Source organism: Emydura macquarii, unplaced genomic scaffold (genome assembly GCF_026122565.2).
Source record: "Emydura macquarii macquarii isolate MOO-44397 ecotype Brisbane River unplaced genomic scaffold, CSIRO-AGI_Emac_v2 contig_3122, whole genome shotgun sequence".
NCBI classification, from domain to species: domain Eukaryota; kingdom Metazoa; phylum Chordata; order Testudines; family Chelidae; genus Emydura; species Emydura macquarii.
This window is the reverse complement of record NW_027133259.1, coordinates 6819402-6831851: the sequence shown is the minus strand read 5'-3', so window position 1 is coordinate 6831851 and position 12450 is coordinate 6819402. Positions and strand designations below refer to the sequence as shown.

General features: G+C 48.2%; 1 protein-coding gene across 1 annotated transcript in view; it reads left to right on the top strand.

Annotated features, from left to right (window-relative positions):
• Positions 1–7128: 7128 nt before the first annotated feature.
• The window catches only part of FOXJ2 (forkhead box J2), a 29932-nt gene continuing 24610 nt past the window's right edge, over positions 7129–12450 (top strand). The window contains 1 exon segment of the mRNA XM_067530997.1: positions 7129–8501. The gene's annotated coding sequence lies outside the window, so the exon portion shown is untranslated.

The window sequence follows — 12450 nt, the reverse complement described above, 5'->3', positions numbered from 1 at the left end:
CAGCTTGGAATTTCCCACCTTTTAATTTAACGGAATGTCCCCTTGTTCTTGTGTTATGAAACAAGGAGAACAGAAGTTCCTGATCTATCTCCTCTACGCCATTCATTATTTTATATACTTTTATCATGTCCCCTGGTATCTGTTTCCTTTCTAAAGTAATAATCCTTCATATGAAAGATTTTCTAGGTCCCAGATCATTCTCGTTGTGCTTCTCTGTTCCCCCTTTAGTTCTGCACTATCCTTTTGGAGATGGTGTGACCAGTACTACACATAGTATCCAGATCAGGGCACATCACTGATATATAAAGGCAGTATAATATTCTTTGTACCAGCCTCCATACCATTCCTTATGCATCCTAACATCGTATGTGTTTCTGACCATAGCTGCACTTTGAGCAGAGGTTTTACTGAGCTCTCTATAATGAGGCCCAGGTGACACAGTTAGTTTAGAACCATGTAAAGGGTATGACTGTGTCACACAGGAAATCTGTGGCAGAGCATGGACTTAAACCTGCGTCACACAAGTCTCAAGCTTTATTGCCCTAACCACACTGGATCATCGTTCCTCACTCTGACCTAAAATGTGTCTCCTTTTCATTTCTTCCCCATTTACAAACACCTTAAAGGACAGCTCTACCTTGAAAAGTGACTGTATTAAAATGATTTCTTACTCAGAAAGTCTGCTCATTATGGGTGAAATGTATCCCTGTGCAGTGGGCTTGAGTGGAACTTAACCAAGCCTAGGCTTTGTGCTACCCCTCTATGCAGAGATGAGTTTCACCCTGTGAGATTTCAGTCAGACCTGCTAACTTTAGTGAATAAAACAAGCTTTTAACTGCTATTTTCCTTCTGTCTAGCCTGCAGAGTCCACACAGCTAAGGGACAATGACCAAGATACTACTCACTTATGCATCAGAAGAATTTTTAACTGAATTCTCAATGCAAAATCTTTATTGTCTGTGATGCACCAACTGGAAGAACCCAGTCCAACTGTCAGATCCTACCTTGTGTTTGCAGGCCCAGCAGTTAGAGAAAATGCCGTTTTACTAGTAAATCAAATCAATCTGATGTAGGGAGTACAGAGACACTAGGATGGAGCCTCATGATGATATTTTGTCACTTTTCAGAGGCAATGCTCACTTGCAATTATTTTTTCCTTACAAGGGTGTTTTTAGGAAAAACACTGATGGCTTTGTATTAATTCCTTTCCCCTCTGATTCATAACCTCCCCTTGTTTTGAACACCCTTCTTTGTCTTGAGGTGTTTGTATTAGAGGATAATGGCATTTTATGATGCGTTATTTATACTGCATTTGGTTTTTATTTTGTTTTACAGACCTGAACACGTTGGAGATGGGATTTGTGTATTATAGAAAGTCTTACATTATTAATTATTAATTTGTAGAATTTCTCTTCTAAATCCATGTCAAGGTCCAGGTCTCTTCTCGTTAAAACTATTACTGAGCAAGAGCCATACTCTCTCAAAGACCCTCACTTTGCACTCCCCTGCAGTAACTGTGGTCAGCTAGAATCTTCATGGGGGCTAGAAAAAAAGCACTATGTGGAGTCTTCAACAATCCTACCACCAGACTCCAGAAGCCCAAATTTAGTAAGCACCTATAGAGAGCAATACAGGACCAACCTCCTCACACAGGCCATACCTAATAATAAAGCTAGAGGGCAGTCTAACATTGTTCCTCCTGGAAAACAGTCTCCAAGACTGATCCAGACTGGCCTGGATCCACAAAGTAATTTAGGTAGTGAGATATACCCAGATGTTCCCAGCAAGTGACTCACATCCCAAGCTGTAGACAAAGGCAAAACCCACTCAGGGTCACTGGAAATCTGACCTGAAAGAAAATTCCTTCCCAATCCAACACAGGTGATCAGTTAAACCTGAGAACGTGTGGCTATCTCTGATGATCCCGAGAGAGGAGGGGGAAAACAGCCCACAAAACTGCTTAGAATACATTAGGGGGGTAGTGCAGGGAAGAAATCCCTTCCTGACCCCTGTAAGCAAGCAGCTGAAGACCTGAAGCATGAGATTTTAGGAGCATAGGACATAAACCAAAAGGGGACCTCTAAAGCTGCCAAGATGTTCACCATCAGCACAAGCAACCCCATCATACAATACTACTCATAAATTTGTTCAGCTCTCTCTTAAAACTAATTGTTTGCCCCCACATCTTATTGGGAGGCTTTTCTGGAAACTCACTCTTCTGATGGTTAAAAACCTTCTTTTCATTTCCAGCCAGAATATTTCATGACCAGAGTACACCCATTTGTTCTTGTGCCAACATTGTACTTTAAATTGAAACAGTTCTTCACCCTCCCTGGTGTTTAACCCTCCACCTCCAACCAATCATATCCCCTCAGCCTTCTTTTTGCTAAAACAGCCAAGCACTACCAGTTTCCTCTCATAAGATAGGCCCTCCATTCCCTGATCATCCTAGTAGATCTTCTCTGTACCTGTTCCAGTTTAAATTAATCTTCCTTGAACATGGGTGACCGGAATGGTACACAGAATTCTAGTCATGCTATGAATTTAAGCTCCCAGGTTGACCTTGGGAAAGTGCTGTGCAGGTTTCCCTTGACGAGGAGGCCTGATGGATGGGTCACAGCTAGAGATGGCTTAGGGGGTGACTACGTCTCACCCAGTAATGGCTCTGTATCTCGCTCATAGCCTAGTACCAAGCTGGCACCAACCCTGCACCGAACACGGGGCCTGCACCGGGGAGGGCTGGCAGAGACGGTGGCCCAGGAAAACGGTCTGCAAAGCTAAAAGGGCTGCCCTGCGCCCTGAGCGAGGCAGCTGCGAGGGTCCGGCCAGCCGGCGCAGCCCAGCCCCGGCTCCGCAGCTCGGTCACAGCAGCGCAGAGCCGCGCCCGTCCTGACCAGCCGGGGTCCGGCAGTGGCTCGGCTCTGACCGCTTGTAACCGGCACAAGGGCGGCTCTGCCCGCCCCACGCGTGGCCCGGCCGGTCCGGGGCCTCGGCTGAGCCGGCGGCGGGTGGCGCCAGCGGCGGAGCCGTGCATGAGGGCGGGTCTGATGGGGGTGCCCGCCCCGCCCATTCCTTTCACAGTTCACCGGAAGTTGTCACGCTGGACAGGAAGTGCTCCCCTTTTACAAGCACCGCTCTCCCCCTGCGCCTCTGCCCCCTGCGCCGCAACCGGACGGACGGACACACGCACCCACGCTACTTGATTGACATGTCGCTGTCGACCAATGGGAGCGTCTTCTTGCTCGAGGCTCTGGGCCCATCGCCTCCCCGCCCCTGACCAATCGGAGAGGCGAATTCCCTTCCATCCGCTTTCTGATGGATGGCGACACTAGCCAATCGGCGAGCCGGATCGGATTTTCATCATACCCTCCCCGTCCAATTAACATTGAGGAACGAGGGAGATAGCGGGAAGGGGGCCAAGCCCCTAGAACCGCTGATCAAGGGAGGGCGAGGGGGCGCGAGTCCGCGCGGGCGGGCTCGCTCTGAACTCCCGCGCAGGGGGCGGGGCCGCGTAGCAGCGTTTGTGCAGAGACCCCCCTCCCCCACCCCACCCCGCGGGAATGGCGGGTTCGCGCCCCAGCCGCCCCGCAGCCCCGATAACGCGCAGCCCGCGGCGCTTCCCGGGTGGCTCCCCCTGCGGCTCCTCGCCTCAACCACACGTTCCCAGGCTGGGTCCGACACGGGGCTGGGCGGAGCCGCCCGGCCTCTGCGTGTGGGATTTACTCAGCGCCTTAAGGTGGAGCCGCGCGATGGCCAGAAAGTCCCTGCGCAGCCCGGCCAGGGCCCCTCAGCCCTGCCCCCCACAGAGCCCCTCAGCCCTGCCCTACGGCCCCCTACAGAGCCCCCCAGTGCCCCTCAGCCCTACCCTATGGCCCCCCACAGAGTCCCGCCAGTGCCCGTCAGCCCTGCCCTACGGCCCCACCACGGCCCCTCAGCCCTGCCCCCCACAGAGCCCCGCCAGTGCCCCTCAGCCCTGCCCTACGGCCCCACCAGGGCCCCTCCGCCCCGCCCTACGGCCCCCACCAGGGCCCCTCAGATCACCATTTCATAATATAAATTATCATTAAAGACTATCTCCTCCAAACGACAGAGCTCTGCTGCAGCTCCCCCCCCCCCCCCCCAAAAGGCCATGGGACCACCTCACCCCACTGAGACATTTCCATGTTCCCTGCTGTGTATCACACACACGCCTCTCCGCTGTGGTCCCATGCTACATGCTCATGTGCTATGCACCACAGCTCCAGGATGTAATGTGTGTGATACACAGCAGGGAACATGGAAATGTCTCAGTGGGGTGAGGTGGTCCCATGGCCTTGGGGGGAGGGGGGAGCTGCAGCAGAGCTCTGTCGTTTGGAGGAGATAGTATTTCATGATCATTTATATTATGAAATGGTGATCTTCTATTATCTTGGATGGAGGACATAGATTATTTCAGGTGGGGATTATCACTGGGAGATGAAATTGTCCCACGGGAAAATAGGAGATAATCACAGGGGTCATGAATTATTCTCAGGGGATCTGAGATTATTTTGTAAAACTATCTTGGTTCTCTTAAAGGGGTATATTAGAGTATAATACTAAATTATTAAATTAACATTTAACAATGTGGGATAGATCATGCCAGAAAATGGTAAGATTATCATATTTGTGAAATTATTACTCAGGATATGTGGCTGTCACAGTGCAGGGCATGAGATTACCACATGAGAAAAATGTATTGCACCAAGGGAAAATAATTTAGCAGATGGGGAGATAAGAGTTTGTCACATGAGAATTTATGCGTTGAGACAAGAAATTATCATACAGGTAAGAGATGGCACTTGGAGACATACGGGCCTAAAATTAGGTTCGTAATTATGTGTCTAGGCACCTGCCTGATTTTCAAAAGTCCTATTTGGGTACCAGGATGCCTGCCCACGACTAAAGCTAAAAGCCCCTTCCCCAGCCTAAGGTGAGGAGCTACTGAGCCCGGAACTCAATTTGGGGGACAACAAATGAGAAAACAGGAACAGACATGAAGGTCAAAGGGTTAAATGGAGGGAAACTGAAGGGACACTGAGCAGAGAACCTGAGACAGCACCCGCTGCTCCTCAAAGGAGTCTAAGGAGCCAGCGGACGCGACCCAAAGGAACTCTGCCCGGATGATCGGACAGAAGAATGGGAATAGGCCCCACAGTCGCAGAACACCTCCTCAGTCTGATTTTCAAAAGTACTGAGCATCTATCTTTTCCCATTGACCTCAATGAGACCTGTTGAGTGCTCAGCATTTTTGCAAATCAGGCAAGTACCTAAACATGGATTTAACGTGCGCATGCCCAATTTTAGGCTCCTATTTCTCAAAATCTTGGTCAAGATTATCACACAAGGAATTGGCACTGGCTAATGTATTATGTAGGGATATACAGTATGTATTTCCACAAGGTAGTATGAGATTTTAACATGGATGAATGAAACTGGGGATGTGGTATTTAGGAAATTTTCATTTGTACACTTTTTTCAGTAATAGTAAAGTAAAACCCAGAGAAGCATGTAGTTCTGAAAAACTATAGTCAGGGGGAGATAAAAATATGAGGATATCTGTAGGTCACATTAGATTACAAAGGTACCTGTTTACCACTACAGATCATTGTGAATGAGAAAACAGACCTCCATTGACCAGGATGTAGAAATTAATCACCACCCCAGTATTAAAAGCTGTGGGGCCCTGACTGCCAAAAACAAAGTCATCTCTCACACCTCTCTGGATACCAGAAGCCACAAATGCTGCCTATCCATCTGTCAAAATCTCCAGCTTTCCCTTTTTGATATATTCACAATTCAGTCAAGTTTTTTCTACACAAAAATTTGTGATAACTTTAAAATTGTGGGGATCATAAAATAAATTGAATTTAATATAAAAACAAATTACACAAGGACTACGCTATTATTTTTCTGTCTCCATTTGTTGTCTCTTTTTTATACTTAGATTGTAAACTTTCTGGAGGCAGAGACCATCTTTTTGTTCTGTGTTTGTTCGGTACCCTGCACAATGTGGTCTGGGAATGAAGGAAGATTATTACACTGGCTGGGATTTGATGGGGAGCTTTATCACAAGAGTTGGAGGGTTAGGAAAAATATCCTGGGCTGGAGGGAGATCATCATACAAGTTCAAGCCCCCATGATGGCATGGGAGAGATTGTCAAACTGGGATATTAGGTGGAAAGTTGGGAGCGGATTATCACATAGGTTGTGAGGATTCTCACCAGGTTTGTAGGATGGTTTTGGGGAGATAATCACATGGTAGGGTTAAAAGATTATCTGAGATTGGGGGGATATCACCAGAGTGGGTTGAGGATCTGTCATATAGGCTCAGGGATGCTAAGAAATCATCATGAACTGGGATGTTAAATACATGGGTTGAGGGAGGTTATCACACATGCCTGAATCATCTCAATGCAATAAAATTATGATCTGGGTTGGAGGGACATTATCACATGTGGAATTGCAGGAAAGTTGTCATATATGGAATTGGGGAAAGAGCGTCACCTGGACAGGGGTGTGTGAATGATCTTGGGGAAGTTATTACTAGGCTTGGAGGAATTTATTTATTTTTGATAGTACCCATCAAAATAGTCATGTTTATTTGAAAGCAATTTTTAGTTTTATCAATTTAAAATGTCATGGCTGTGGGAAATTGAGGGTGGAGGGTGGGGCAGACAATAAAAGTTAAAGCTTTATAACCATTACAACGCTAATTGGCAACATCAGACGGCTACATATCCCTGAACCAAACTGTAATACATCCGCAAGTAGCATTTCTCTTACTTTGCCTGGATGTAAATGTCGATGGTGAGGGATGGACGTATTTTCCATGGGTGAAATTGACATTCACCGATAAAAACCTGGTCTTTCCAAGCCTTGTTCTGGACCCGTTTACCAGAGGGCTCCCGGTGTGTGTGTGTTGGTGAAGAGTTACTGAGGACATGGACTGGGGGGTTCGTCTCCAGGCAGATGGGGGGGTTGAGGGGTTAGTCTCCAGGCAGGTTGGGGGGCTCTTTGCCAGGTGGGTTTAGGGGGGGGTATTCCCCTCTCCAGGAGCCTCCTTAACCCGTGGAGGCGGGGGCGGCCGCGGCCGGGGGGAGCCGGGGGAGGCGGAGCGGAGGCCGGGGAGGAGCCGGGGCCTGCAGTGGAGCCGTAGCCCGGAGCAGCCGGAGCAGCAGCCGCCGCCGCAGCAGCAGCCGTGGGAGCGGCGAGGCCCGGGGAGACTCAGCGCCGCCCGACCGGGGCCCCCCCGCAAGGAGCCCGGGGAGCCCCCCCAGCGACGAGCCCGAGGCCCGGCGGGAGGCGGCGACCGCCCAGCCCCGCTCAGGCCCGAGAGCCGCCGCGGCCTCCAGTGGCAGCCGGGCCCGGACGAGAGGAGCCGGGGCCTGCGGGGGGTGGGGGAGAGCCAGGGCCAGCCCCAGCCAGGCCGGGGTGACAGCCCCGTCCCCCGCCGCGGGAGAGCGCCCAGTAGGGAGAGCAGCCCCGGGGGAGAGACCCCGATACCCAGCCCCCAAATATCTGCCAAGCCAGGGGCCAGCCCCCTGCAGCCGCAGCCCCCAGACCCGCCCGAGGGAGAGGCACCGTCCGCTCCCGAGTACCTCGTCAGAGGGCTGGGAGAGAGAGAGAGACCCCCTCCCCCGTCCCTCCATATCTAAAATAGACAAGGAGACACCCCCCTCCTCCATTCCTCCCAAACCCAGCCCGCCGGGGGGGTCCTGCCAGGAGAGAGACCCCTTCTATCCAGCGGGGGGGCCGAGGCAGCCCTCAAATACTTCGCCAGGAAGAAGCAAAACCCCTAATAGTTCCCCCCAAAATTAATTAATACCCATCCAGGACCCACCGAGAACACAAGGCTGGCGGAGAGACGCTGACCGCCCGTGCCCACCGTGGGTAACAGACTTCTGGCAAGGGGCAGAGGAAATATCCTGGGACTCCCACAAAGAGACTGTCCCCACATAGCCCCTGTAAGGTAGGGAGACACACCTGCCAGCCAGCCACAGGGGAAGAGGAAAGAGACTTCCCTGAAATAGCCACAGAATTAGCAAGAGGAACTCCCCCAGAGAAAGGGGAGATTTGCCCGCACCAAAAGGGGACGTGAACCTACAGGGAAGAGAAAAAGGACCCCCCGCTTAGGGAGCGAAAGGGGAATTGATTTCTCCTATAACCAGAGAGCCAGTGGGAAGAAGAAAACTATCTCCCAGGAGTGACACCCCTTAAATAGCTACTAAAGTAGAGAGAAAGGAGATCCGCCATTCTAGGATAATACCGGCAATTTAGGGGAGAGACAACCCCAAGAAGATCATTCTACCTGGTCCCGACTTCATCCACAACCCCCTCACTGTCAAAATCTTGGAATATCTTGGAACAGCTGGCAGCAATGCTCTGAGGATGGAGTCCAGGGGAGGAGTGTGAAGGGCTGCACCCCAAAAACCAACACCAGAGATAACTCCCTCCTCCCTACAGAAAATCTTCCAGACAGAGTGAGTGACCACATTGCTCTCCTTCTCTGTTTATTCCTCTCTAGCCTTCTCCCTTCCCATCTCTTTTCTCTTCCATCTATACCTCTCTGTAGCTCTCTCCATCTTCTCTCTCTTCCCATTTCTGTATTCCCCACACCCTTCTCTCCATCTTTATTTCTGGAATTAATTGTCTCCTTTTATTCATTATAAAGAGCTGTCCTGATTTTCTTTCCAGTGCATTGCTTTTGGGAGATCCTAGCTTCAGGGAACTGTATCCAAGTCCCTCTGTCATTTCCCATCCACCGTCAGCCATTAGTGTATTGACTTAATTGTGGACTCAGCCTTCATCATCACTGACATGAAATAATTTCTGTCATTCGGGGGGCAATCAGGAGGATCATGTTGATTGAATAGGCAGTGGAGAGGGAGAGTGAATCCTAACACTGGTGCCCTAGGGGTGTGTATCATGCAGTTCTCATGAGGCTAGGGGTGTGTATCCTGCTGCCAGTGCCTGGGGGTTGCAGAAACCCACTGTGCTTGGGAGTTGTGTGAATCCCAGTATTAGTACTCTGGGATGTAAATCCCTCTGTATTTAGGGGCTATGGGTATGAGTCCTGACGTTGGTGCCCTTGGGTTTGTATTCCCTGTACCCAGAGGCTGAGAATGAAAATCTCAGTGATAGTTCTGGTGAAACCCACTTTGAAAACTAAGATGATAATTGCTAGTACCCTTCACATGTGGATCCTGCTCTATTTAGGGGCTGGGAATTTTAGGGGCTGCTCTATTTAGGGGCTGATGCTTGTGTCATGGGGTACAGGCCCTGCTGCCTTGTGAAAATGGGATCCTAGGAAGCCTTCTGACACTAGCACAGTGCTCCCTCCCCCTCCTCAGAAAATATAGTTGCACTGGGTCATTCACTGGGAAATCAAGTCCACAAGAGACTTCAACTCAAAAGAGGCTAATGCGGATTCCTTTAGCAGATGCAGCACCCCAAAGACAATCCCCTATAAATCCCAGCCTGAGATATCCCTTTCCTTATTCAAGACACTAGCATTAATTCCTCTGAGACAGTTGCAAGGAAATCCAAGGCCAAAGGATCCTTTGCTATGACAGACGCCACCTCAGACTCCAGGAGGAAAATGCATAGTTACAGGGAAATCCAAGAATGAGGATGGAGAGTGATTCCTTGGTGTAACTGCCCAGTAAGCTCAGACAAAGGTGTGTCAGGTCAACCCAAGATAACTGACCCACCTTTGCCATTGCATTTTGACTTCTCTTTGATTTTTAGCTTGGCTCGGTGGGTTTTACAGAGGGGAACCGAAACCATAATGTTTGTATTCTGGGGGTGCTATAAGATGCCCTCCCACTTGTTGTTCTCTAGTTTTGCAATCCATTTGTTTTGAGTAGAGCACATTATCTACTGCAAGGATGGCAATAACCAAGGCATTTTGGCCTTTGTACAGTCAAAGGGGTTTACTGACGCTTCCTGCTCTTGGGGTTAATTTACCTTCCTCTGCTCCTGCTCTCACAATAATGACTTGACATTTTTCTAGTGCCTTTGGTTCATTTAGATGGATGCCAAAGCACTTTACTGAATGTGTATGCCAGCCTTGCAAAATTCTACTTGTCCACAGCAAATTATATTTTGAAGGGTGTATAAAAGATTTGTATTTTCATTCTTCTCAGTCATCATGATAAAGGATGAGTTTTTAGATTTTGTGGCTGAACTGGTAAATGTGACAATATTGCAAGGCGGACTGCCGTGTGGGGCCTATGTATAATTGTTTGTTTATTCATTAATTGCTGACAGAATATTCAGTGCTGTTTTAGACACACAAATTAAGACAATCTCTGCTTTGAAAAGCTTGCAGTCTGAAAGACAGATATGTAGAAGCCAGGACATGCTGATAAATCCAGGGGAGTGAGTAACCTGAGGGGTGTATGATCTGCGGGTTTTTGTTGTACTTATTTACATGGATTGTTAACCCAAGGCTGAAATGCAGCTGCCTCTGGGGTGGAATGCTGCAGCCATCCTGCACCAAGGATGTTATATAAAGGTGTCCCTAGGAGGAGAAGGGAAGAATATTATTTATCTTCCTAAATGTGCAAGGTGCTTTACAGACAAATTAAATAACAGGTCTATGTCCTTAGGAGTTTAGGCCAAGACTTTCAAACCTGGGTGCCAAACTTAGGCTTCTAAGTCCACCTAAACAAGATTCTCATAAGTGCCCATCACCCCACAGTTGAATTCTCAATGAGAGCTGCTAGGTGCATTGTAGTTTGAAAATGAGGCTACTGATTTAGTTGCCTGAATGTAGACTTAGAAGCCTGACTTCAGGCACCCAGGCTTGAAAATCTCAGCTTTACAATATAAGCAGTCTGATCCTTTGAGGTGCTGTCTTCCCAATTTGCAAGGAGGTCAATGAGAGTTGAGGGTACACAGTGCCTGTCAGGATCAGGTCCTTAAATAAAATTTCACATGAAATGAGAGAGGTTATAGGGATATGGTAGAACAAGGGTTACATAAATGAATGCTAGCATATATAACATTAGTCTCATCACATCTTGTTAGTTCTTTGGATTTTGTTTTAAAGTCCTTGGTTTTATGGACAGTATCTGGAATCAGGGTAAGGGGTCAGGCAAATACCATATTAGCTGAACTAGCAGGGGCCAATTTAAGGAGGCTGAATGTTATTACCCAATTTGGAATCTGATTGCAACCCCTGATTCTTGCGAAAATTATTGAGTTCAGGGAGGTGGGATGCTTGCATACTCATTTTTATTTATGTATTTATTATTATTATTATTTATTTGCTTTAAAAAATGCTACTGACCTTGTCAGTAAAGCTAGAGGTGTCCCTAGGAAAGTTATCTTTTTAACCCCAGCAACACAGGCATCTTCCATACACCACCCCTGCCAATGGACCTCAGTTGTGGCCTTTTGTAGCCACCTATAGTGGGGAGTTCAGTCTCCATGATCTGTTCAGACCTTTGGCCTCTCTGCTGAGAATGTCAGAGGGGAGACCCGTTAATGCCAATTGTGATATGGACATCTGTCCATGAAGAAGTCAAGTAACTCATTTCCCACAGCTGGCAGATAGGAATGATTTGACTTTTAGTCACTAGCAAGCAAGAGATGTATCTCGTTTCCCCAATCCTCCCCAGCAATCATCCAGGGCCAGATTGTAACCATTGCCTTACAAGCAGATACCTATGAGTTCTACAGCTGCAGAATAGTGCTTCAGAATCTCAGCTTTCATTTTAAAATACATTATATTTCTAGGCTTGATAATTTTGAAGATCACCATGAAAACACGAATCAAGTATTTGAGTCTGCAGAAGGCTATGAGTGAGGCTCTAAGAAATGTGAACTACCCCATTAAGGTCTATTGGATGTTAACCTGGAAACCTGAAGATAACCATTTAAACGTCAATAATCACTAACTATTTCACTGCTGATTATTTTAGTAGAAACATCCAGCTAACGTGTACGTCTCACTCCCAAACTGCCTCACACACCTGCCTACATGCCAATAGCCCCAACTGTTCTCTATCCTGGAAGTCTGCAGAAGAGAAGAATGAGGGGGGATTTGATAGCAGCCTGTAACAACCTGAGTGGGGGTTCCAGCGAGATTTAAAGTAAGCTGTTCTCAGTGGTGGCAGATGACAGAACTAGGAGCAATGGTCTCAAGTTGCAGTGGGGGAGATCTAGGTTGGATATTAGGAAAACCTTTTTCACTAGGAGGGTGGTGAAGCACTGGAATGGGTTACCTAGGGAGGTGGTGGAATCTCCATCCTTAGAGGTTTTTAAGGTCTGGCATGACAAAGTCCTGGCTGGGATGATTTAGTTGGGGTTGGTCCTGCTTTGAGCAGGGCATTGGACTAGATGACCTCCTGAGGTCCCTTCCAACCCTAATCTTCCATGATTCTGTCCTGCTCTCAAAATCTTCAGCTTGTGCTCTGAAAATGT